Source organism: Pan troglodytes, chromosome 21, assembly GCF_028858775.2.
Source record: "Pan troglodytes isolate AG18354 chromosome 21, NHGRI_mPanTro3-v2.0_pri, whole genome shotgun sequence".
Lineage (NCBI taxonomy): Eukaryota > Metazoa > Chordata > Mammalia > Primates > Hominidae > Pan > Pan troglodytes.
Genome location: NC_072419.2, coordinates 30,713,757 through 30,741,591, shown reverse-complemented (window position 1 = coordinate 30,741,591; position 27,835 = coordinate 30,713,757). Strand labels below are relative to the sequence as shown.

The following is a 27,835-nucleotide window of genomic DNA, read 5'->3' as shown; positions in this document are numbered from 1 at the left end:
CCAAATTAGTCTCATCTGGGAATACTTATTGATACGCAGAAGTTTCTAAAAAGATTTTGGCATTTTTATTTAACAACTTAGTGAAAGGCAAATAAAAAGCTTAAGTGACTAATATACTTAAAAAAAATAAATCTGCTAACCTTTTAGCTAAGTTGCTATCCCATTCCAAAGGAAATAGACTGCAGAACCAATTGGCTGACTTTGGGTAAGTAATGGGGTACATTTTACCTAGGTAAAGGATGGGATGGGGTGCAGTAAAGTCCCTCTTGGTCAAAAATGGACTTGGCACTATGGGATTTTAACCACTATTCTCTTTGGATTAATCTGCCTTGCACTCTTTGCTGACAGCTATGGCTGACAGGATTAGGCACATACAGGACTTTGGAACATGGAGAACTTTTTCTCCCCAAAGGGGAAAAGTTGAGAGCTGATGGGACTGCTGGAAAAGATTCTTTATCAACCAACCAGCTGCCACCTGAACTTTTAATTCGGTGTCTCTGCAATGTGTGGGTCTTTCTCTGGCCTCGCTGAACTCCTCACCTTATATAGCGCAGACAATTCTTCTCTCACTCCTTCACTGTGCAAAACGGATGCGGGAATGGTAAAAATCACTATCTCTTGCAAAGTTTTAATTAATAGGAAAAAGGATTCATGAGGCTAGTCTGAAGCCGTAATGAATCTGGTGAACTTTGTGCTATGAATTTGTCTTTCTGTGTCATTCTGCCATGAAGAGAGGTACCTTAAAATAGAGCATGAGCTTAGGACCCCATAAGCTTTCTGTTCAAGATAGCCCAGTAATAAACTTTGTTACAGATCCCTGAAACAAACGAAGAAACGGGATGAGGTGTCCATCTTATTTATGTCCTTGCGAGCTTGATCTTGTAACCATGTAACAGTACTTTCTCTTGGTCTCTGCCATCTAAGGAACAAGAATTTTGAGGTTTATGTCATAGTTAGCTCTAAAAATTATTTTGAGTACTTAAAAACCATTGCAAGCTCAAAATTGACTGCTCTATACTCTACTGGGAAGAGCAGTGTAAACTACCTAATGTTACAACTCAGCAGCTAAGGCTTTGCCATTTTACAGTGATGGCCTGGGTTCAATCCTGGCTTAGGGAATAAGTACTGCTTGTTGGTATCTGTGTGACCTTTGCCATTTGTTGATTGTCTTCTCCATGAACAACTTCTGGCTTTCCTTCTTGAATTTTTCTTTCTTTGTGCTACCTTTGAAAATTCTACATTTTGTAAAAACTGCTTACCACCTTTTTGAAAATACTTTTTATGCCAAGGTTAAGTCATAACCTTAGTTGAGGCTTGTTGGTTTCACCTGTGAGGTTACTTTTGGTAAAGTTCAAAAGTCAGAAGTATTAGCCAGCTGTTTAGCCTGACTAAAGTGGGGTAATAAGAAATTTAGAAGGACTTTTTTTTTTCTTTAAAGAGTACTATGGTTAAAAGTCAGCTTAATTAAAAATTGATATCCAAGCTATACCTATATTTAAAAGCCCTTTATGGTTTGTTTTTTTCTCTTCTTGAATCTTGTTTTTCTGGAAAATGGATTTTTTCTCTTTTTTCTCAGTTGACTGAGTTATTTTTCTCTGTTTTGTCTTGCCACTCTTGATGCACATAGGAGAGGACTTAAGAGAACTTCTAACAGCTTGGCACTCCTTGGGAAAAACAGAGGAAGCACCATAGATCTGTACTGGGAAAAACCTGCTTTCCTCAAGAAAACCCAGGAATTGAAAGTGGATGGATCTCTTTCAAAAATGTAAAGCTCTGTTCTGCTTTGCATTGTGTTAGCTAAAGGTTTTGAGTTTTGGGCTAATCACAGAATGGGCTGATTGGCTTTGGGTTGCTTTGCAATAAAATGCATTGCACTGTCTTCTCCCATAGCATTTCCCTCTTTTTTGGGATTCATGATCCATGATGCAAAATAAAAACGGGACCCTTAACTTTGGAGAACTGTTTTTGCCTTACAGGTGTGCCTGCTTATTAGGCCCTAGGAACTACATGCTCTCCTGGCTCTGTTCCTTGAAGGGATGCACCCTGAAGCCAGTAATCCAATTAAGAAACTGGCAAATGAAAAACCCTACAATTATTAGATATTCTTCTGTCTGACTGTGTAGTTACATATGTGTTGTGTGTGTGGTGCTTATATAGAAGAACTCTGATTAATTGGCTTAAAGAAAAATAAGCACTTAAATATTTTGAAAGAAAAAAACTATAATGCCTTTTAGTTCATGTGACCTCAGTAATCTTTGGTAAAATAAAGACATTTGGTCTAAATTAGGCAGGTCAGGTACTAGGTTTGCTAGACGCTTTAAGGTCATGAACTGCTTCTTTGGCTTTTGAAAATTGTTCAAGTTGCCTACTTTACAGCTAAGTAAGGCCTAGGAACATGTGGAGATAGCCATGCTCCCTAGCTATGCTGGAAAGAGTCTTTTTATCTGCACTTCTGTCTGGTGCCCTAGGCTCCACACCTAGTACCTAAATAAAATCACTAACTAGCCAGATTTTTCACCAAAGTTGCTGAGAGGTAACAGTGTAACATATACTTGAAACTACTGAAGAAACAGTTTTACATGCAAGGTGTGTAAGGACAGTGAAATGCACCTTTAGGAAAAGATTATAAGAAGGCATAAGAATGTAAATTTTTGCCTAGGTTAGAAGGTTAAAGGATTGTTTTAAATGAGATAGAATAAAGCTAAACACTTGAGCAAGTTGTAAAAGATTTGTGAAAAATAAATCTTGTAAAAAATTATATGTGTTAATATATTGGCTAAAATCAAAAGGGTATTATTCAGTTTATCTGGAAATTGAACAGTGGAATAAAGGTACAACAGACTTTTTCCTAGAACACTGATCTGCTCCTTAGCAAAAATTTGTAAAGGGTTATAAAAGGTTTATGAGAATCTTACCTTAGGGTCAAACACATTAAGATTGGATAAATTTGTCTATAAGGTTTTATTAAAGATTGGAGTTAACATTAATAGTACACTAATGCAAGGGTGAAATTTGGCTTTCTATCTTGAAAAAGACTTTCATGTAATATTAAAGGATAATGAAAGGTTTTTGTTTGCCTTTTGAATAAACTACCAAAAAAGGAAGGGAAAGACAAGAGACTGATTGTTTGGAAAGCTAAGTCTCCCTTCTATCAATGAGTAAAGTTTTTTTGCTTAAAAAAATTTTTAAGTCATCATTTTGGCTAAATGAATGACTTATGGTGACCTGGAATTCTATTTTATATCAAGTGTTTTAAACATTTAATATATTTGTTAGGCTTCCCAAAATCAAATTTCAGCTTCAAAATGGTCTTTTCTGACCTCTAACTTTGAGATACTGAGAGGTGACAGCGTGCTGGCATTCCTCAGAGCCCTCGCTTGCTCTTGGCACCTCCTCTGCCTGGGCTCCCACTTTGGTGGACTTGAGGAGCCCTTCAGCCCACTGCTGCACTGTGGGAGCCCCTTTCTGGGCTGGCCAAGGCTGGAGCCCACTCCCTCAGCTTGCAGGGAGGTGTGGAGGGAGAGGTGTGAGTGGGAACCGGGGCTGCGTGCAGAGCTTGCGGTCCAGCTGGAGTTCTGGGTGGGCGTGGGCTTGGAGGGCCCCGCACTCGGAGCAGCCGGCCAGCCCTGCTGGCCCCGGGCAGTGAGGGACTTAGCACCCGGGCCAGTGGCTGCGGAGGGTGTACTGGGTCCCCCAGCAGTGCCAGCCCACCGGCGCTGTGCTCGATTTCTCACCGAGCCTTAGCTGCCTTCCCGCGGGGCAGGGCTCGGGACCTGCAGCCCGCCATGCCTGAGCCTCCCACCCACTCCATGGGCTCCTGCGCTGCCCGAGCCTCCCAAACGAGCACCACCCCCTGCTCCAGGGCGCCCAGTCCCATTGACCACCCAAGGGCTGAGGAGTGCGAGCGCACTGCGCAGGACTGGCGGGCAGCTCCACCTGCAGCCCCAGTGTGGGATCCACTAGGTGAAGCCAGCTGGGCTCCTGAGTCTGGTGGGGATGTGGAGAGTCTTTATGTCTAGTTCAGGGATTGTAAATACACCAGTCAGCACCCTGTGTTTAGCTCACGGTTTGTGAGTGCACCAATCGACACTCTGTATCTAGCTGCTCTGGCGGGGCCTTGGAGAACCTTTATGTCTAGCTCAGGGATTGTAAATACACCAATCGGCACTCTGTATCTAGCTCAAGGTTTGTAAACACACCAATCAGCACCCTGTGTTTAGCTCCAGGTTTGTGAGTGCACCAATCGACACCCTGTATCTAGCTGCTCTGGTGGGGCCTTGGAGAACCTGTGTGGAAACTCTTTATCTAACTAATCTGATGGGGACGTGGAGAACCTTTGTATCTAGCTCAGGGATTGTAAACGGACCAATCAGCGCCCTGTCAAAACAGGCCACTTGGCCCTACCAATCAGCAGGATGTGGGTGGGGCCAGATAAGAGAATAAAAGCAGGCTGCCGGAGCCAGCAGTGGCAACTCGCTCAGGTCCCCTTCCACACTGTGGAAGCTTTGTTCTTTTGCTCTTTGCAATAAATCTTGCTACCGCTCACTCTTTGGGTTCACGCTGCTTTTATGAGCTGTAACACGCACCACGAAGATCTGCAGCTTCACTCCTGAGCCCAGCGAGACCACGAGCCCACGGGAAGGAATGAACAACTCCAGACGCGCTGCCTTAAGAGCTGTAACACTCACCCCGAAGGTCTGCAGCTTCACTCCTGAGCCCAGCGAGACCACGAGGCCACTGGGAGGAACGAACAACTCCAGACGTGCTGCCTTAAGAGCTGTAACACTCACCGCGAAGGTCTGCAGCTTCACTACTGAGCCAGCGAGACCACGAACCCACCAGAAGAAAGAAACTCCAAACACATCTGAACATCAGAAGGAACAAACTCCAGATGCGCCACCTTAGGAGCTGTAACACTCACCGCGAGGGTCCGCGGCTTCATTCTTGAAGTCAGTGAGACCAGGAACCCACCAATTCCGGACAGAATACCATAGAGGGTCCCTGAAACATCCATAAAAAGAGGTAAACAGGACTATCTGACATTCTAAGTTACATGGGAAGCATTGTCAAAATAAAACATAATGTATAACTTTCTTCAGGCTATATTTTAGTGAATGATATTAATATATGTTCCAAAATTATATGTCATGCTAAAATTCGAATATGTCTGAGTATATGCTATCAATCATAATTATGATTATTGTGTTATTAAAACCACAGAAATAACTAGATTGCTTTGTCAATCGTGTCTTTAATTGTGACTATTTAAAGTCATTTCCACTGTTAATTGCTTAATGCTGATGCAGTTTCTGAAAACATTGCAAGCACACAAAATCTGAGAATATGTTATCTTTTAGGAGGTTCATGAAAGGATGAAAAGGACACTGAAAATCACTCTTTAATACAGGTTTCTGGTCACTTTAAAATCATGATTTGGACTGGGTAAGAATTCCTGGAACTTTAATGAAAAAACTGACTGGTTTATAAAACTGCTAACCCAAGGAGAACAAAAATTAATTGAAACCAAGAAAATATTTTGCCAAATTTTCATCCTAAATCAGTCAACACTGAAATTGTTTAGATATACAATTTGAATAAACTCCATGGTCTAAGTCAAATTACCTAGAGTAACCCATTAGTTATGAGTGCTGTGCGCCTAAATTGGAGAAACAACTGGTATTCAAGAAGACATAAGTCCAATGTTAAGCATGGACTCATGGAGAACCAGGACAGCTTCCCTGCCCTTCCTAAGTTCTTATAGCTTTTGTAGTTAAAAGTTCCACATTACATGATTCACCCTGGAAAAGATAAAATGAACGAAATTAAATATATATTGGCATGGTGACTTCTAAATTGCTAAAGTAGTTTATGACCAACGTTTGCTTTGTCAAATCCGTATTCCTGGGAAGACAATGAAAGCTTCAGAAACATTCAGCTACTTGATGAGCCATTTAAACATTTATAGAGGAATTTCATTCCATTGTCATTTTCAATGCATGTTTTCTGGTTGTATAAAAGCTTTCCCATTAGCAAGAAGGCTAATGCTATAACAGTAGATTATTATGCCACAGTCTATTTTCACCAGGTAAAGAAACTTTTTATGGTTCACAGACTGAGGACAATCAACCCCTTCACAATCTAGAATGCAAACATTGGATCTTCTGAGAATATCAGAGAAAGACAGACCTTGCCATCCACACTGAAACAAAACTTCAGGATCTTGAACATTGGGTTCAGAATTTCACAACTGAGTAGGGTCCCTCCACACTCTTGGAACTGTACACCCATTGGAACACTTAAGGTAAAGCTAACCAGGGAAGTTTATCCCCAAAAGAAGATGGCATCCTTGATGTGAACAGCTTTTTCTAAGATCACAGATCAAGACTTCCCTACTATCATAAAACTCTTATCTTTGCATATTTTCCCTTGCTTATGCCTCTATGAACAATAGAAATGAAAAGGGGATCTGTTGTGTGCACTTATGGGTATACTTTTATTTGCAAAGGATTTTGCAGCCAGCCTTATGCATGGATAACCTTATACCTTGATAGATGAAAGATGAAGGTCCAATGTAGGTGAGAAACTTTAGTGGTACATATGTTGCCTCATAGTCAGAAACACAGCACTGGTTCACTCTTCTTAACCCACATCATGGGTTAAAAAGAACATTGCCAGGAGGGCTTCACTGTTCTATAAGGGCATCATTTGTTAGGTCCTTTTTCCATGGTTTGGAGTAAAAGAGGCAATGATTAAAAATGTATCCCTCATGATAGGCTCTATAGCAGATTCTACTGTAAAGGCTATGGTTACACAACAGACCTTAAATTCTCTTGTGAAAGTTATGCTAAATAATAGATTTACTCTAGATTACTTACTGGCTAAACAGAAGTATCTGTGCAGCTGCTGACACTTGTGGCACATGGAGAAAACATTGGGTAGTATAGAGATTCAGTTGTAGGGGATTAGAAAAGAGACTGCTTAGTTAAGCGAGCAGACTCTTTATCTAGCTCATTGTTTGATCTATTTCATTTTAGATGGTTTGGTTTATGGGGATCCTGGGTAAGAACCATACTCCAAACTCTCGATATTATCTTCCCAATAGTCATAATAGTAGTCTCCCTGGTGCACTGTATTCTCTCAAAAGTTTTAAATGTCTGCATGCAGCCATCTCTGGAATGTCTAATGGTCTCTCTTCAACTAGAATGACAAGACCTGAAAGAAATATGTGACCATGAGGACACTGTAACCTATGAATGACATGCTGAGACCAGAAAGCCAAAATGATGGTAACTCAGTGTGGCGCTAGGGCCCTAAGTTTTGGTCACATTCTCACCTAAGTGAGAACCTGATTAAAAATGGGGAATTTTCTTGTCTCTATCTCTTTCAGCTCTACTCTGATCTTAGTTATTTCTTGTCTTCTACTAGCTTTTGACTTTGCTCTTGCTTCTCTAGTTCTTTTAATTGTGATGTTAGGATGTTGATTTTAGATCTTTCCCACTTTCTAATGTGCTTATTTAGTGCTATACATTTGCCTCTAAACACTGCTTTAGCTGTGTCCCAGAGATTCTGGTACATTGTGTCTTTGTTCTCATTGGTTCCGAAGAACTTATTTATTTCTGCCTTAATTTCCTTATTTACCCAGTAGTCATTCAGGAGCAGGTTGTTCAGTTTCCATGCAGTTGTGTGGTTTTGAGTGAGTTTCTTTTTTTCTTTTTCTTTTCTTTTTTTTTTTCTTTTTTTTTTTTTTGAGATGGAGTCTCAGTCTGTCACCCAGGCTGGAGTGCAGTGACATGATCTTGGCTCACTGCAACCTCTGCCACCCAGGTTCAAGCAATTATCCTGCTTCAACCTTCCAAGTAGCTGGGATTACAGGTGCCTGCCACCACATCTGGCTAATTTTTATATTTTTAGTAGAGACGAGGTTTCAACATCTTGGCCAGTCTGGTCTTGAACTCCTGACCTCGTGATCCACCCTCCTTGGCCTCCCAAAGTGCTGGGATTACAGGCGTGAGCCACCACACCCAGCTGTGAGTGAGTTTCTTAATCCTGAGTTCTAATTTGATTGCACTGTGGTCTGAGAGACTGTCTCTTATGATTTCTGTTCTTTTACATGTGCTGAGGAGTTTTTTACTTCCAATTATGTGGTCAATTTTAGAATAAATGCTATGTGGTGCTGAGAAGAATGTATATTCTGTTGATTTGGGGTGGAGAGTTCTGTAGATGTCTATAAGGTCCTGAATCTGTGGTTTGGTGCCAAACATTAATTTGGGAGAAATTCTTAGTCATTATAAATTCAACTATTTCTTCTGTTCTTTTCTCTCTCTTTTTCTCCTTCCAGAGTTTTTATTACACATATTTATACCTTTTGTAGTTGTCCTACAGTTCCTGTATATTCTGTTTTGTTTCTCTTTTCTGTCTTTTTCTCTTTGCTTTGCAGTGTTGGAGGTTTCTACTGATATATCCTCAAGCTGAAAACAGACTTTTCTCAGCTTTGTCTGTGTCCAGTCTATTAATATGCCTAAAAATGCCTTTTTATAAAAATGTGTTTTTATAAAAGGCATTTTCCACTTTTGTTAGTGTTTTTGATGTCCAGAATGTATCTTTGATTCTTTCTTAGGATTTCCATCTCTCTGCTTACACTTCCCGGCCACTCTTGCATGCCAATTGATTTATCCATTACAGCTTTTAGCATATTCATTCTAGTTGTTTTGAATTCTCAGTCTGCTAATTCCAACACCTCTGCTATATCAGATTATGGTTTTGATGCTTGCTCTATCTCTTCAAACTGTGTTTTTTACCTCTTAATATGTCTTGTAATTTTTAATTGGTAACCATAAATAATATACTTGATAAAAGGGACTGCAGTAAACAGACTTTTAGCCATGTGGTGGTCATATGCAAAGGAAGGCCAGCATTCTGTAGTCTTATGATCAGATGATGAAGTGTCAGCCTTTTAGCGAGTCTGTGCCTCTGTATCGTGAACTTCACATGTGCTTCTCAATTCCTTCCCCCTCCATTAGATGGGACACCATGGCTGCTGGGGTATTCCCTTTTCTCCAGGACACTTAGGCTCTTATAAAACGTCATCACGTTAGGCTCTGGTTGAATAGTTTCTCCTGAGGGCAGACCTTGTTAAGAAAACAGAATGCTTTGGCATAGTTTAAAATGATTCCTTTTCGCCTCTTCCTGCCAGAAGCATGAGGGAGTTTTTCTGTGATATTCACTGTGAGGCTCTAATAAAGCTCTAGAAGTTAAAACTCACACAAGGGTGGTGTCTTAGTCCACTTGTATTGCTATAACAGAGTACCTGAGACTCGGTAAATTATACATAAGAGAAATTAATTTCTCACAGTTCTGGAAGCTGGGAAGTCCACAATCAAGGTGCCAGCAGGTTTGGTTGCCTGTTGACGACCTGGGCTCTGCTTTTGAGATGGTGCCTCAAATGACACATCCTCCAGAGAGGAGAAACAGCATGTCCTCATATGGTGGAAAGCAGAAGGGCAAGTGCACTGAACACTGCCCGTAGCCTCTTTAATAAAGGCATTAATCTCATTCACAAGGGAGCAGCCCTCATGGTCTAATCACCTTTCAAAGGCCTTACCTTTTAATACTATCCCATTCAACGGGTAGTATTTTGGAAAGGACACATTCAAACCATAGCATGTGGATAGCCCACAATGGAAAGGTCCCCTTGGAGATTTTACTTCTCAGACTTGTCCACTCTAAGCCTCCAGCAATTTGCAAATTATAGTTCAGGCTTTCCTGTCCCCACACTGGTTCCCACAAGGATTGCTGCTCGGGGCTTTCTGTTGTGGTAAATTGCGATTCTCTATATTTTCCTCTTCCTGGTTTCCCTTCTGTAACTTATTTCTAGTTTCATTCCATTCTGAAAAAAATATTTTGTATGATTCAATATTTGAAATATTATGACTTATTTTGTGACCTAATGTATTGTGAATGAAAAAATAACACAAAGTTTTTTTCTCTGCTCTCACACCACAACAATCAATACAGACAATTTCTGTGAACAAACATGTCAGCATTTCTCCTCACCAGCAAGCAAGCAATAAACTCTGCCATGGACATGAGCCTTCTGGCCAACTGGCTGTAAATTGGGACTCCCATGACCCCCTCCTTGTGTTAGGCTAATTTCTAGAGCAGCTCACAGAACTCAGGGAAACACTTGCATTTACTAGTTTATCATAAAGGATGTTACAGAGGATAAAGATGAAAAGGTACATAGGGTGAGGCATGGCGGAAAGGGCGCAGAGCTTCCATGCTCTCCTTGTGCCTCACCCTCCAGGAGCCTCCACATGTTCAGCTATCCAGAAGCTCCCCAACATGTCCTCTTTGGGGTTTTATAAAGGATTTGTAACATAGGTTAGAAATGTGATTTGGCAAAAAGGGTATGATCTAGTGCTAATAGACTGAGTGGGGAAGCCCAGCAAGGCCTGTGTACTCAGATGCACCTTGGCCTCTCTCTGCAGCATTCCCATCTCCAGGGTATGGGGCAGGAGTCTTCTCATCAGACAAGATAGGTCAGATGACCTTTATGGAAAGGTGGGAAAAATTAGAGTGTTGTCTTGTGGAGAAAAATGATCAGATGAAAGGAGGGTGAAGGTCAGAGAGAGAGAGAGAGAAAGAGAGAGACAGAGATTCTGTTTTTGAGGTCTGCTTCTGAGGCCTAAAGCACCCAACATTATAACAAGGATGATGGGAGTTATGAGCCAGAAACCGTGGACAATCTCATTCATCTATATCTATATATTAATTCTATAGAGAGAGATATAATATCTATGATACATATAAAATATGTATGTTATATGTATAATATCACACATATGGGCTGTTTTGGAGAATGTTTCACATTTACATGAGAACAATGTGTACTCCTCATATGTTGTGTGGAGTGTTCTGCATATATTTATTAGATCCAATTGGTCTATCGTGCTGTTCAAGTCCTCTATTTTCTTATTTATGTTCTTTCTGGCTGTTTCATCCACTGTGGAAAGTAGGGTCATTGAAGTGTCTTACCATTATTGTAGAACTATCTATTTCTCTCTTCAATTTTGTCAATGTTTGCTTCAAATAATTAGGCACTCTAATGTTTGGTGCATATGTGTTTATAATTGTCATTGCTCCTTGATGAAGTCACCCTTCAACTATATTTAATGTCCTTCTTTGTGTCTTGTAGCAGTTTTTGACTTAAAGTGTATTTTATTTCATGTTAATATAGGCACACTTCCTCTCTTTTAATTGATATTTGCATGTTTCTTCAAGGGTGTGTGAAAGAAAAATACAATCTCAGTACCTGAAGCTCACTAAGCCAAAGGCAAAAGGCAAGCTGGGAGCTGGGTCATGCAAACCTGCCTCCTATTTTGTTCCCAAATAGATGGCTACATCCTTCCTCAAGTTTTTCTCACAAGAAAATTTCCTATGGGCCCCAAGATCTTTACCCTAAAGTGGTTCTGTTAAATTTCACCCTGACAATGTACATTAACAGCTTATCTTCACAGGCATAGGGCAAAGGACAGAACAAAAAGTCCTCTCTCTGCTCACCTGAGACAAATGCATACCTGACTGCTTCCTATACTCTATGATTATTTTATCTTATGTTAAAAACGCAGATTCACGGAACCAGAAGAATGCATAATTGACTTTTCCTTAGCCAGCTTCTTTCACATGAAAAGTGTGGACTCAGTGAAAATAATCAAAAGACTGAAAGGAATGCAACTGCTTGCCTTACCTACCCTCCCTTTTTTTCTCTCTTCCTCTTTCACCTACTGCCTGCTGTTTTCCCTATAAATAATGAAGCCCCCAGACCCTGTGTGGAAAAAGCACAGACCGCAGATGTTTCCTGTGGGTACGTGTTCCTTTCTCCTGGGTGTGTCTTTCACCTTGGCAAAATATACTTCTAAAAAGGTTGAGACTTGCCTCCATCATTTTCTTGGATTTACGGGTGGTTTCCGACAATTCATTTTCTTCCCTGAAGAAGTTGTATTTTCTGGTGTCTTTGTATGCCTTGTGATTTTTGTTGTCGTTGTTGAGAATTAAGAATTTGAAAAAACAGCCACTTCTCCTAGTATTTGCGGACAGGCTATGTGATGGGGAAGATCTTCACTAATTCTCAGGACATGTTCTGAGCCTTGGAGTCAGCCCAAGGAGTAGCTTAAGATCTTCTCAGGTTTTTTCTGAGTATGCATCTCGTCTGAGCCTTCATGTGGCTTTAACTATTTCCCCATAAACATGGCTCCTTTTAGACATCTTAATTTTCCAAAAGTCTTGTTCCTGCTTCTTTGTGTGCCCTTAGAGGGTTTATTACATGCTTCCATTTGAAATCTCTTGCCCAGGCATCTTCAGTCTCTGTAGCCTCCCTGCAGTTTTTAAGAGCAGTTCCTGCTGCTTTCCATAGCTTTTTCTCAGCCTGCAATCTGAATTAAACTGCTTCTCTTATTCTGAGCTCTGAGTTGAACAAAGCAGGACTAATCCTTCAAGCCATCCCCAGACAGGTTAGACTCTGCTCACTAGCATTAGAGGGAAGGAACTGGGAGCTGGGCTGCCACCTCCTCCAAACCAACACTGCTCAGTTCCAGGGAAGGGTGCAGAAAGTGGGAGTACAAATCCACAAAATCTCCTGCATTTTGAATGTTGCTTTTTCTTGAATGGGCAGTTGCTTGGCTCCTGTACCTTTTCACTATTTTCCAAAAGTCCTCTAATTGTTTTTAAAAAAATGTTTCTGGGGGTAGTAAGTAGTGTCTGAAGTTCCTTAGTCTGCCACCTTGCTGATGTTGCTGTATCATCTGTTTTAGGACATGAAGGATGAGCTGCAAGGAGGCTGCTCAAGATCACACAGCTCGGGAAAAGGAAAAAGTAGAGCTTAAATTTCCATCGCTGCCCTTCTGAAGGAAAGAACTGCTCTAGCCATGCACCTGGCTGGGATCGCCAATTTCCCTTGTTACCTTGGATTTCCTCTGGCCCCAGGGCTCAGGAGGCTTGTCCATGCCTGTCCTATGGACTTGTCTTATCCCAGGTTCCTTAGAAATAGGATAATGGGTCTGCTGTGGTTTGAATGCATTTCTGCCAAAATTCAGGTGTTGAAACTTCATGGCCCGTGTGATCAAATTAAAAGGCAAGGCCTTTAGGAGGTGATGACAAGGCTGTGAGGGCTCCTCCCTTGTGAATGGAAGAGGCACCATCACAGTATCCGGCTTGCCTGCCCTTCTGCCTTCCCTGAGGATGCAGGGCTCCTTCTCTCCAGAGGATGCAGCAAGAAGGCACTGCAAAGGGAAATAAAAATCTCGGGTCACATATGCACCACGGAATACTATGCAGCCATAAAAAAGAATGAGTTCATGTCCTTTGCAGGACATGGGTGAAGCTGGAAACCATCATCCTCAACAAACTAACGCAGGAACAGAAAACCAAACACTGCAAGTTCTCACTCATAAGTGGGAGTTGAACAATGAGAACATGTGGACACAGGAAGGGGAACATCACACACCAGGGCCTGTCGGGAGGTGGGGGGGAAGGGGAGGGAGAGCATTAGGACAAATACCTAACGTATGCAGGGCTTAAAACCTAGATGATGGGTTGATAGGTGCAGCAAATCAACATGGCACATGTATATTTATGTAACAAACCTGCATGTTCAGCACATGTATCCAAGAACTTAAAGTAAAATTGAATATATATATATAAAAAACCTCATGCAAAAGTGAAGATTAAGCCCTAAAGTTCAGTCATTGCCACACAGTCATTCAAGTAAGCAGCTGTTACCAGCAGTATGCACCCTCCAGATACCCCATGGAAAGGCAAAAGGCCTCAGACATCTGGAAAGTCTGGCCCCACAGACCACTCATGAGTAACTTCTTTGCTGGCCTCCCATAAGCAAGGTCATGCCAATTGTAACTTTAGGTCTTCAATCCAAATCTAGTTCCTAAAGCTCCACACTGATAATGTCAATTACTAGCTTATCTCCCCAGGTGCAGAACAAAGGCAAGATGAGATTAATCATTCCTTCACCCCTCCCTGAGTTGGCTACATAATTGTTTTATTTCTGTATTCCTTTTTTCTTCAAAGGTTCACCTTATCTTATGTAAAATGTAGATTTAGTGAGAAGTAAAGTCTCACAAGTATGTAACCATTCTCCTCACTGCCTCCCCTCCTTTTTAAGAAAAAATGTATAAATACTAAGCCTGCTGAGAACGTCTTTGGAAAGAATGGTTGTGTCTGTGGCTCATGTTGTGGGCACACTCTCAGGCTGGCTCAATACACCTTGATTGGTTGAGACACCTGCCTCAGTCACTCGTTTTGGTTGTCTGCACCATCTTGGAAGCAGAGAGCAGTCCTCACCAGACAACCAAATCTGCTGGCTGGTACCTTGATCTTAGACTTCCCAGCCTCCAGAACTGTGAGAAAATAGATTTCTGTTTTTATAAATTACCCAGTCTATAGTATTTTGTTATGACATCACGAATAGAGTAAAATATAGGCAGAGCTCACGGCCTACCACTTCATGGTGCAATCTTACAGCACCAAAAATGAGGGGAGAAGAGGGTGATCCTGAGCTTGCAACAGCTTTACAGGAAAGGAAACATGACTGATTTCTAATTTCTCGTCACATGAGACATGTATAAACAGGCCAGGCAGAAGGGTCTGCCAGAGGAAAACAGAGAAAAGGATTCATCTGTCTGCTCCCTCCTGGCTCCTGCTCTCCCAGGACAAAGTTCTCATCATGGGGGACTGCCTTCCCCAGCACCCTTCCAGATAGCATCAGCAGCCACTCCCATGGCTAGTGGGAAAGCCAGAATGCTATCCCCTGGTAAAGGAGCACACGTGGCTTGTGAAATCACAGGAGAAGCCAGAATTGCACAGTCTGCTGGGATTGTGCAAAGGCACTGGGGCTGCTGTGGTTTACACCATTGTGGACACAATGGAGGCCATGCCAGAGCCCTAGTCTCACCTCAAGGACACATGGCTGGTGCTAGGTGAGGAAGAAAAAGATGGGGTAGCAACCTGGGCTCTGTATTAAACAAGCAGCATGGGATAGGTGGGCTGAGCAGAAATAGGGAGGTAAATTAACCAGTACAGCACTCGCCTGGTGTGGGCAGCTTCACTGTGCTTGTCTGCCTGTTCCTGCTCCCCCAAGAATGGAGCTGAAATTCATTACCCTGCTGTGTGTCTCAATCATTCATTTACCACATGAGCTTTCTGGGGCATTAGATGACAGTCAGATGAATGCAGGGGCAAACGGAAGAGGGCCTGTAGAGACACCAGGATTCCAAAGTTTCATAGAAATGGTGATGCAGTATCCGGGAGAATTGAAAACCGAGTTATCACCTAGTTGAGTTTAACTCCTCATTGGATTCAAGAAGCTCTATGTTTTCCTTTTGAGGAAGAAAACTTCCTTTTAGTCCAGGGTGGTGCTCTTCCCTCCAGTTTAAGCTCTGCCCCAATCTTATTTCCTTAGGATACCGGTTCACATCTGTTCCCGCTCTGACCAGCTCCAGGATTCTGCCCTTGGCTCTGAGAAACTTATATTGTGTTGTATTCACCTGTTCAGGTGGGAAGAAACTGGAAACAAGAATAGCCTAGAAGAGCAGAGGCCCCCCTGGCTGCAGGATGGGTGTGAGGAAAAACTTCCCTCTCTTTTCTTTTTCCATGTGAACAGTTCTGAGACTCCTTTCATAAGCTCCTCAGATGATCGCACTGGCGTGGTGCACCCACATGGGGGCTCACACATAGAAGATCAACCTCTTTCTTGTCTCAGCTCCTTGTCCTGTACTTCTGCCCTCTAGGGTCCAGTTCCCAAATAAATTACCCAGGCGCAAGCCTTGCCTTAGATTACACACACACGCACGCACGTGCACACACACACCACACACACACAGGAGATTACACACGCACGCACGCACACACACAGAGGAGATTACATACACACAGGAGATTACACACACATGCACGCACACACACACAGGAGATTACACACACGCACGCACACACACACAGGAGATTACACACACAGGAAATTACACGCACACAGGAGATTACACGCACACACACACAAGATTACACACACACGCATGCACACACAGGCGATTACACACACATGCACGCACACACGGGAGATTACACACACACACGGGCACACACAGGAGATTACACACAAGTGCACGCACACACACACACAGGAGATTACACATACACATGCGCGCACACATACACACACACAGGAAATTACACACATGCATGCACACACACACAGGAGATTACACACACAGGAAATTACACGCACACACAGGAGATTACACATGCAAGCACACACACACGCAGACACACACAGGAGATTATACACACACGCATGCACACACACAGGCGATTACACACACACGCACGCACACGGGAGATTACACACACACGCACGGGCACACACAGGAGATTACACACACGCACACACGAGATTACACACACATATGCACACACAGGCAATTACACACATGCACACACACACGGGAGATTACACACACGCACGGGCACACACACACAGGAGATTACACATGCACGCACACACACAGGAGATTACACATACACACGCATGCACACATACAGGAGATTACACACACATGCACGTGCGCACACACACAGGAGATTACACACACGCATGCACACACACACAGGAGATTACACACGCAAGCACACACACGCATGCACACACACGAGATTACACACATGCACGCACACACACGAGATTACACACACACGCATGCACACACAGGCGATTACACACACGCACACACACGGGAGATTACACACACACGCACGGGCACACACAGGAGATTACACACACGTGTGCACACACACACAGGAGATTACACATACACATGCGCACACACATACACACACAGGAGAGTACACACATGCATGCACACACACAGGAGATTACACACACAGGAAATTACACGCACACACAGATTACACACACAAGCACACACATGCACGCACACACAGAGATTACACACACGCATGCACACACACGAGATTACACACACATGCATGCACACACAGGCGATTGCACACACACGCATGCACACACGGGAGATTACACACACGCACGGGCACACACAGGAGATTACACACATGCACACACACACACACGAGATTACACACACATGCACACACACAGGCAATTACACACACGCACGCACACACGGGAGATTACACACACGCACGGGCACACGCACAGGAGATTACACATACACACGCACGCACACATACACACACACACAGGAGATTACACACACATGCCTATGCTTGCACACACACAAACACACAACCCGTATCACTTCTATCTTAACTAAGATAGTGATTTTGGCTTACTACCAAACCCAGGGCCCAAGTTGACCTTCAAAATCTGAAGTTTGCTCTTCAACCCTTTCCTTCATTCTGCCCGTTTTTTTTGTTTGTTTGTTTGTTTGTTTGTTTGTTTAATGCTTTGGGAAGGGAACTAGAGTGTATAACATTCACTGAGCTCTTTTTTCTTGGTGCCAGATATTGTTGTAGGTGTTTCCACAGGTGTATATATATATATATTTTTTTACATTTCTCACTATAACCCATGACAGAAAATATTCCCAGACGTATGATATAATGAGCATATGAAGCTTAAAGAAGTTAAGTTTCTGACATAAGATCCTGTATTAACTGGTCCTGCCTGGCTCTTCAGGACTTAGAGGAGGGTCTGGGGGAAGAGGGGTTCCTGCCCCAAAGAAGGGCTGGGTGGAGTTCAGTTGAGATACCAGAGTGCTGTGTGAGAAGAACTGCCAGAAAACAGGAAACCTTATTTTTCCACCAAACCATCTGATTTTTCTCAACAACCGACAGAAATCGTCTGGGAAACCTGGCTTGCTGTGGTCACCTTGCCCTGTCCATAGAAATGGAAACAGAATGGAACAGCATGTTATTCAGGAGAATGGTGATGACTCATGCTTGTAGATAAGAGCTAAGACATTACAACAGTGAGTGATCAAGGATTAGCGGCTTCACAGCGGAGCTAGCATTTTCTCCCCCCACCCCCAGAGGATAAGGGGGCTCAATTTGAGGCAGTTCAGCGACACATTAACAGTGGGAGCAACCATACAGGGCAGCAGAATCAAAGAGTCTGTCCAACTCAGCCCAGCCAAGCAGCTCTGTGCAGAAAGATATAGGAAGGAGCTCAGGTCTTCTCCAAGGACCACCTGGGAGCAAAAAGCCAGAAAGCAATTGAAGCTGGTTCAAACATCAGCTGCTCTTATTGCCACAGCAATGTAACGGTGACTGAAAATAGCACATGCCACTGGCAGAACGGGGGTCCCAGAGCAGTCATGCAGAGGGCATAGCATGGCTTCTGCCGCATTCCATTGGCCAAAGAGAATCATGAGGAAGCCGAAACTGGAGGGGTGGGGAGAGGAACTCCACATCTCAGTGGGAGGAGCTGCCGAGGGCTCAGATACAAGGAGGGGTGGAGAAATAGGACCATTTTGCCATGAATCTACCAGGGGGGCTTATTAGAAGGATTTGTAGCGGAATTATAGGAAATGCTGGTAAGCATGAGCTATCCTGTCTCTTTCTGCCCTCAGTGGATTGGATGAGGCCCATCCACACTAGGGATAGCCGACTGCTTTACTCAGTCCACTGATCCAGATGTTAACCCCATAGAAACACCCTCACAGGTGCATCTGGAATAATATTTTATTACCAAACATTTGGGCACTCCATGGTTTGATCAAGTCAAATTGATGCATAAACTATACAAATGCATCAAATTTGCTTTGCTACTGGGTCCTCTCCGACCCCAGGACTCTTCATCTGCAGATTCACACCTGGAGCCACCATCTTTATGTGCCTGTACCTGCCTTCTTGGCAGTTGAGCACTCTGTGTCCGGAGGCCTGACACCACCCCTGAGTGTATTGCCACACTACCATGAGCTTTGTCTTTTGGAAACAACTAGCTTCTTCCTAACACCCCCCTCCCAAGTGGAAAAGTTTTAAATTTGCTCCAAGACATGGAGATCCATCCTGGAACATGGGTGATGTTTACTTTCCAATTCTGTCTAGGGTTGTCCTCCCAGCTACCCTGCTGCCACCCATGCTGAGCAACTTTCCACTGTACTTGCCACTTAATGCTCAACATTCTTAGAAAAAGGGAAGTTCACACCAAAGTTAGGTAGGGTCAGGTACACCCTTCCACCACCTGCTTGTGGGGTGAGGTTCATGGAAGATTTGAGCTGCCCTAAGCCTCATAGAACACAGAGTCCTAGACATAAAGGCTGTGAGGAAATGATGACCTTTAACCCACTGACTTTCCAGGGCACACACCTGGCCCCTATGGGGAAAAGGCTCACCAGATCACCAATCACAGAGGTCCTTCCCCATTCCACAAGACGCCCCCAGACAGCTGGAGAGAAGTCACCAGCCCAGAGCTTCTGAGAAATAGATGTTGTGTCATGGACCAAGGAGCAGAGGGAAGCGATGGTCTCTCTGCGCACTTCCCCTGCCTCCCCACTCTCACCACCAAACCATCTCACAAGGTTCTTGTCCAATAGACCTCCTCTCTCCTCATCAAAATTCTTGCTACTTCAAAGCCAAACTGAAAGAACACTCGGGCCTCCTAGGGCTGTGCTTGTATTTGAAAGAAGGTCTTGTGGAAAGTCCTGCTTGTATCTGCACCCGTTTGTGAGGTCCGTGGAACAGCTCTTCTCCTGCCACCTGCTGCATGGCCTTGGCAGTGCTACCCAGCAAATGCCCGTCAGAGTCAGAGTGATTTCTTGTTGAGGTGCAATGCTCCAATCAAAGCTCAGAAAGAGGAAGCGATCACCAAGCTCTGCTTTCAACTAAGCGCCCTCTCCTCCCCTGCCCTCTGCTCCTCTCTTTCATCCAAGGCCCTGGAGATAAACTTTTTCTGATTTGCAGTTCACTAGAAACACAATCTCTGGTCATTTGAATGTAAAGATGTCATACCAGGATGCCAAAGTCATCAGCTCACCTTGGACCATAGCACCAGGACCCTGGCCGGACCTGAGCTGAGCTTTCAGACTGAGAAGAGCAATGTCCCTAGGAAGTGAAGCCTCATGTGTTCTGACTTAACTAAACCCTTGAGCTCATGGCTGTCAACAAGCTTTCTCGGTCCCGTACATCCACTCTTTGCTGATTTAATGGTCTTGTCTTTATTGTGATGTATTTTCATTAGAACCAGAGCCCAGCAGAAAGTTCAAGGCTCCTGCAGACTGTGAGTTCTACAGATGATAAAAAGAGACAGCAAAGGCACTGAGAGCTCTCACATCTGCCAAGCCCCTAGGATCCGCGTCTGCCTGAGAGCGAGGTTGGGACAAGGCTGCAACTTTCAAGTCTCAGCACAGACAACAGGACGCTTAATGTCATTTCTCAGGGGGCACTCTGGGATGCCTTGATGACAAGAATAATTAGGCTGTTTTTGACTTCTTCACCTCCTCTTTTATCTACTCCTCTTGGTGTTTATGGCTTTGGCGACCAACTGTCTTTGGTTCCCCCAGGTTGCCTCAAGCCTTGGTCCTGGTTCTTTCACGTTCCCTCTTGGCCCTAATGGGCTGGGCACCTTGTCCTCACACCTGCATCACTGCAGCGGATAAACTAACCCAACTTCCTGGGATGCACTGAGAGAAAAGCACAAAAATTAAAGCTTCCCTGAAATTCACTTTAGCTGTGCAATGCATACCTTTTCCGGTTTCAAAGTCTGCTGTTGTTGTTATTAATAATGGGTCTGTAGTTTCCCATTTGTCTGTTTTGTGACATTAATTCTACACTCATCAGAGGAAAAGAAGAGCCATTTTTATTTAAATAATTCAGGATTCCGAAGCTGCTTGTCTACTCTCTATCCTTATGTCCAAAATCAGCAAGTGTGCAGTATTTGGTTATTCCCCTATTAAAGCTGCATGTTTTTTAAATTAAAATTACTCATATGCAGACCTAACAAATGTAGTAGGAACAAATATTGATTTTTCTCATCTTATTTAGCACTGCATATTTGCTGATGCTTTACAGCCCACCATTAACTAATAGCTGGGACCTCAGTCTGAAAACAGCAGCAATGAGCCCCATCAGTCAGAGAAAATAAAGACGGAGCCTGAATATCAACTCCGACTCCGGCAGAATTATTTCCTATCTGCCTGAGGGACTCATTAACATGCGTGGCTGCGATGCTGGCCTCTGCCTTCAAGATCCTCATTTCTGAAGGAGGAGAGCTACCCTGAAAAAAAAGCCTGCTTAGCAGCTCATTTTTATCTGTTGAAATGAGTTCTCTATTAAAGGTCTGGAGGTGGAGTTTATTATTTATTTTAAATGGGGTCCATTGATCCAATCTGCCCATATTTTGAAGATGCTTTTACACGTCTCATCTAACGCACACGCTGTACGATGAAAAGTGACTTGCAGTGAGATTGCATGTGAAGCAGCTGCAGCCTCCTGGCTGCGCACGCTGCTGGGTGTGTGGGTGTGTGTCCAGTCTCATGCCACAGAGGACTCGGCTAGAGTCTAATCTGTGTTCATTCTAGAATTCCTGCAAGCCAGGCATGTCTTCAAGTAGAGGGAGTGGATTTGTGGAAAATAGAAGGGTCCCAGGTCCCTGAGCAAGCACAGAGCTAAGGAAGGGGGCTGTGTTAAGTCCATCAAGGGCCAACAGACAGGGAGGGTGTGTTTTCTGAGTCCCACCTTGCTTTATGGCCACTTTTTCCATCCCAATAGCCCTAAATAGCTGCCAAGAAAACACAAAGAAAGTATTAAGAATAAAATGCAGGTGATTCAAGAGTGCATCTGAGTCCACCGTCCACCTCACCTTTATTTCTCATTTGGCTGCTGATGAAAACAGGAGGGGGCCCTGAGGGGAAACAGAGAGTGTGGAGCCAGGAAGGGGAAGGGGCAGTCTCAGAACCGCCCCAGGAGCCAGAAGGCTCATTCTGGGTGGGATGCCTGGCATAACACAGGCTGAGCTGAAGCAGCCTAATATTAGGAGCAGTTCAAGATGAGGGTGGAGGAAGCATTGGCCATCTGGGTTTGGGGATGCTTTATGATGTGGCCCTCCCCTTGGGTGTGTGATGAGCACCTGGGCACGGGGACACAGTCAGTGCTCTGGGCCAGGTCACTGCCTGTTCCCCAGTGGAGCATGCTGGGCCATGCAAGTTGACTGGAGAGAGCTGATTCCCATATCTCAGGTGGGGGCATCCCTGGCTTCCTTTTAAAAGCACTGTCTGCCAGCCGGGCACAGTGGCTCATGCCTGCAATCCTAGCACTTTGGGAGGCCGAGGTGGACAGATCACTTGAGGTCAGGATTAGAGACTAGCCTGGCCAACATGGTGAAACCTCATCTCTACTAAAAATACAAAAATTAGCCGGGTGTGGTGGTGTACACCTGTAATCCCAGCTACTTGGGAGGCTGAGGCACAGAAACGCTTGAACTCAGGAGGTGGAGGTTGCAGTGAGTGGAGACGGCACCACTGCACAGAGTGAGACTCCATCTAAAATAAATAAATAAATAAATTAATAAATTAATTAATAATAAATACACTGCCTGCCTTTTCCATAAAGCTAATTTTCTCAAACTGGACAATCTTGCACAATTTAAGAAGCTGGCAGAAGCTTTCTCTTAAGGTTTACATTAATAACAAGGCAGGTCGTCTTCCTGGGAAGGGTGCCTCAGAACGGCTGTCCCTGCAGGAGACCTTGGTGCTCCAAGGCTGTCATTGCTATTCTTCCATAGGCTGTCTTGTCCCAGAGGCTAGAACCCAACTTAGAGGATGAGAAACTGAAGACAAAATCCATACTCAAATTTCCTGGTTGTCTGAGATGTAACCTTCCTTAGCCTTTGCAGAGAGCCATACAAGATATGGGAGGACAAAGCTTAACTGGGTTGTCATTAATCAAGGTATGATGGTGATACTTACCTGACTTTCCGGATGGATTGTACAGTTTCGGTGTCTCTTAAAGTGAGTTGTCATTTTAACCAAGAGGGTGTTGCATCTCTACCCTTCCACAGACCACCAGAGCAAAGTACATCTCTCGCAGGACAACCGTGCTCATTGGGGATCACAGCTTATGTTCTGGAATGTAGGAGGCTTCAACCAGGCACATCCAGACTCAGCTAGTTCTGCAGGGAAACATTCCTAAACACACATCCTCCTGGTTGGGCAGTGCCCGGGCTACGCAGAGCAGGCCTCGAACTGGTGAGAACACCTTCAGGAGTACTGCCCCCCTACTCAGCGTGCGGGGGCAGAGGCTTGGGCTTGCTCGACCCTGACCAGGCCCAGTTTGATGGGAACACAAACCCACTGCTATGTAAAACCTTGCGTGGAGGTGCTGCTGGGGTAAAGGATGGTCAAATATTGACAATCCAGGATCCAGCCTCCATCCCACTCCCGGTTTACATCTCTTTCAGCAGGACTTTACTAAAGTCCCTGGATGGAAGCCCGGCAGCCCAGTGGCAGCCATTAGCTGACATTCTTCTCCAAGTCCATGGATTGGAAGCACCTGCTGAAAACCTGCAGAGTCTCAAATAACCTCTAAGTTGGCCCCGAGCCACATCCTGTTTCTGAAGTTGTGCTTTTGTGTGCCATGGCACGGTCAGTGATCCCCTTCAAGTTACTCGCCATGGAGAAAAAGTGAAGCAGAGATGATGTTAGCATAAAACTCCAAACTCATCTCCACAGGAGCAGGAATGATTCAGCAGGCCCTATGGTGGGAAAATGAGGCATTGTGTAGTTTGAGTAAGATAAGATTTCTAGCTTTCCCTGTGAAATTTCGTCTACTGCTTCTAGATGTGTAAAGTGTGTAGACATTCTTTACCTGTGATCGTACTGAACCCACAGGAATCAACTGCCACCACTTACAACAACGTTGTCTGGGGGTTTGGTAACTGTTCACTGGGATGGACAGAAACAGATTCTTCATGACCCAGTTCTTGCTTTAAATAAATCCCACTCAGCAGTGAGGGTCTGGAATGTTTTCCGTCACGTTCCACTTAATATGTTGGCCAATGATAAACTGTGTAAATGACAGTGATCCCATAAGATCATACCATATTTCTACTGTACTTTTTAATGTTTAGATACACGAATACTTACCACTATGTTCCAGTTGCTGCAGTATTCAGTACAGTATCATGCTGTACAGGTTTGTAGCCTGGGAGCAATAGGCTGTACCACATAGCCTATGTGTGTAGCAGACTAACAATGTAGGTTTGTGCAAGTCACTCTATGATGTCTGCACAATGACAAAACTGCCTAGCAATGCATTTCTCAGAGCATATTCCCATCGTTAAATGATGTTTAATTGTATTTTAAGACATCCATATTGAAGCAAGAATTCCTTGCTCTGCAGGGCAGTGGAGAAGTGGCCCACCATGTTTTGAGGCATACTGTATTTATTTATTTATTTTTGAGACAGAGTTTTGCTCTTTCACCCAGGCTGGAGTGCAGTAGCACGATCTCAGCTCACTGAAACCTCCGCCTTCTGGTTTCAAGGGATTCTCCTGCCTCAGCCTCCTGAGTAGCTAGGATTACAGGTGCCCACCACCACGTGCGGCCAATTTTTGTATTTTTATTAGAGACGGGGTTTCACCATATTAGCCAGGCTGGTCTCAAACTCCTGACCTTGTGATCTGCCCACCTTGGCCTCCCAAAGTGCTGGGATTACAGGCGTGAGCCACCACGGCCAGCAATGTACTGTCTCCTAGGACACCGGCACCCAAGGGAATCTGAGGTGGGTGATCTGGCCCAAGCACCCAGGGCTTCTTATCTAATCAGCTATTGAAGGGAAGACTGAGGAGGGGACCAGTTTTCCTCTGGGATGCTTGTTTTAAGGCAAGGAATGTGTCTGCTGATGTAAATATTTCCTCTAACTATCCAGTTGGGCCCTCATCCAAGAGTCTCTTGGGCTCTCATTTGCCTCCTACTCTTAGAGAAGGGGAGGGCTAGGTAGTGGACAGCTTGGTCCCCAAATTTGTGAGTGGCTGGATGTATTCTATTCGTTTACTTCCTTTTCTCTATCTCTAGGAAACAAATGAATTCCAGACTTCAACTTCCATGTGATACAAGTTCTCAACCAAATTGACCACCAATACCATCAAAAAGACAGCAGCCCCCAAGCAATTTGGCCCAAAGCCCACGAACCTCCTACCCTCCTCCCATCCCTCTATTTTCCCTATTATTCAGAAAGGAGTCACTGTTATTCATTGCACAGACCAGGTAACAGTTAAACAGATGGCCGTATACATAAAGACAGTTTCACAGTCCATAAGGCAGAGGAGGGGAAGGTGTGTCTCCTGCAGGGTCTCTTACAGTTGCAAGTAGAGATCCACCCTACCTGCTGGTTGTCATGGAAGAGCCTGCTGATCACGCCTCACTATCCATTCTCCATTTTTCCTGTTGTATTACAGCTTGTAGCAGCCCCTGGCCATCTGGAAGGAAGACTACACTCTACACTTCCCAGCCTCCCTTGCAGTCAGGCGTGTCCAGGGATATAAAAGCACAGGAATGCAACAGCATTCAAGGCCTCCCCGAAGACACAGCTGATGAGGGCCTTTGTGATTTTTCTACCATGTTCCTTCTCCCCTTAATCCTACTGCCTGGAAAATAAAAGGGCTGCCATAGGCCATAAATTTGAGGTCATGCACAGCAGAGAAACAGGATAGGGAAGGTGGGTAGCTGGCACAGTGGAGGGTCATGGCTGTCTCAGACCTCTGGACGTTCATGTGAGAGTGGAACACACTTATGCCTTGTTTGAGCCTCTGGTAAATCTGCCTGTCCTTTGTAACTGAACCAATCCTGACTGATTCAGTTCCCGCCTCCTATTTGGGGAAGCCGGGCTTCTATGTCCTGCGGGAGAGCTGCAGTCCATCTGGTGGCTAAAGCCCCGGGTTCTAGAGATAGACTGCTGTGCTCAGGCTCCAGTGTTGCAGCATGGCAGGTGGTTGCTAATAGAAGGACAGACAGGCTTTGGTGCCAGAAGACCTCTCCAAACCAGTTCCTTCCGTTCCCTTCTCCCAGGAACTTATTTGTAAGATCATGGTTTTCTGAGAAAGAAGGATGCATCTCACCTTGCTGGCTGTTGTGAGACATTGAGCAGGTAAGCAGTGCCTGGCACAAGGGCCAGCACACAAAGACACTCGCTGGCTTGGGCTGCATTTGAGAAACAGATCCCTGTGTGTCTTCACTTGGGATTGTGCATTGCATGTACTAGTCTCTGTGTCTGACTCTCTTTGTAGTTGTCTGTGAGTCTCAGCCAGTCCTCTCAATACCTGTGATGGCCCCACCAGACAAGACTAACTGACAGGCAGGCAGATGATGGGAGAGTCTGGAGTTTTTCACTGACAGTGAGATCCACAGCTGATTGCAGATTGCTAGACGAGTGTGGACAGAAGAAAGTGAAGGCCTGTCATCTGAATGACAGTGTTTTTCCCCAAGTGTTTGCCATGAACACTAATAGTTTACCTGAGTGATATGGCAGCTTTACCTTATTTAAAGGGAAGGTAGTGTGTACTTCACCATTTCAGGTCTATGCATGGTGCCAAATTGTGTTGGTTTAAACTCATTATGATATTTTAAAGTTCTAAAAGAAAGTTGGTTTTTGAATTAGTAATGTGTGAGGTTAGCAAATTATGTAAAAATTGGATGAGTGGTCGTTTATAAGGAACGAATCTTCTAAAAATATTTGATAGGGCCATCTACATGCACCTAATAGCTACAGTACCACACACCTGCCTGCTGTTATTATTCTCTGTGTGAGCTTATTTTTATTATTTTTTTTTAGATGGAGTCTCAGTCTGTCCCTAGGCTGGAGTGCAGTGGCGCGATCTCAGCTCACTGCAACCTCTGCCTCCCAGGTTCAAGCGATTCTCTTGCCTCAGCTTCTTGAGTAGCTGGGACTACAAGTGCGTGCCACCACGCCCAGCTAATTTTTGTATTTTTAGTAGAGACGGGGTTTCAACATATTGGCCAGGATGGCCTTGATCTCTTGACCTCATGATCCACCTGCCTCAGCCTCCCAAAGTGCTGGGATTACAGGTGTGAGCCACCGCGCCTGGCCATGTAAGTACTTTTATCCTGGTTAGCAGCACATTGTACAATAGTCCCAATGTGTGAAAAGCCTACTTTACCACAAACTAAACAACACCTCTCTATGCTTGTCCTATCCTCCTCGTAAAGAATCTGTTCTGTTGTTGATGAAGTCATTCTGCTTGGCTATCTCTGGATGATAGATCAGAATACACTGCCCCTGACCTCTGAGTAGGTGAGATGATTTTTAAGGCTGCTCGTTGTGAAATATCAGTGGAGAAAGAAAGGCAGACCACTCTAAAATGCAGAGAGATGGCTCTGGGAAGCCTCAATGTCTCAGAGACTGGAAGTCTGACAGCAGATGCATCATTTTTTTCTGACCAAAATGGATTGATTCTGTCACTAGCAAACTAAATGCAATCAGGATTTTGACTTGAATCATAAGTTGTATTTAAATTACAGTTAGCAGGGAATTGAGGCTGGACATCAGTGCAAAGGAGTTTACAGAAATATGTTAAGTAGTTACCTGTTTCCTTAGGATTCAAAGGGCTTCTTCTGAAATACCCTAATAGATATACATCTGCCTATTAAAACTCTGTGCGTGTTTGAGAGCCAGAGAAGACAAAGTGCCATTTTGGTGATCACATTTAGTCAAACTGGAGCTTATTATGGGCCCTTCAAATGTCACTGAACACCAGACTAAAAAAATTCTCTTTTTGGGAGGTGGGGACAGTCAATTGTTTAATGGAGAAAGGTTCAATCCTGGTCAACTATTACAC

At 44.2% G+C, this 27,835-nt stretch overlaps 2 long non-coding RNA genes across 2 annotated transcripts; one reads left to right on the top strand and one right to left on the bottom strand.

Moving 5' to 3' along the window:
• Positions 1-47: 47 nt before the first annotated feature.
• LOC134809164 (uncharacterized) lies at positions 48-25,433 on the bottom strand. Its single transcript, XR_010154196.1, has 4 exons — positions 25,366-25,433; positions 11,935-13,277; positions 4,922-5,001; positions 48-919 (listed from the first exon to the last, which is right to left on the bottom strand). It is a non-coding gene; the product is annotated as an uncharacterized LOC134809164 (long non-coding RNA).
• Positions 4,364-14,205, top strand: LOC107969901 (uncharacterized). Its single transcript, XR_001712034.4, has 3 exons — positions 4,364-5,022; positions 6,112-6,301; positions 12,810-14,205. It is a non-coding gene; the product is annotated as an uncharacterized LOC107969901 (long non-coding RNA).
• Positions 25,434-27,835: the final 2,402 nt, after the last annotated feature.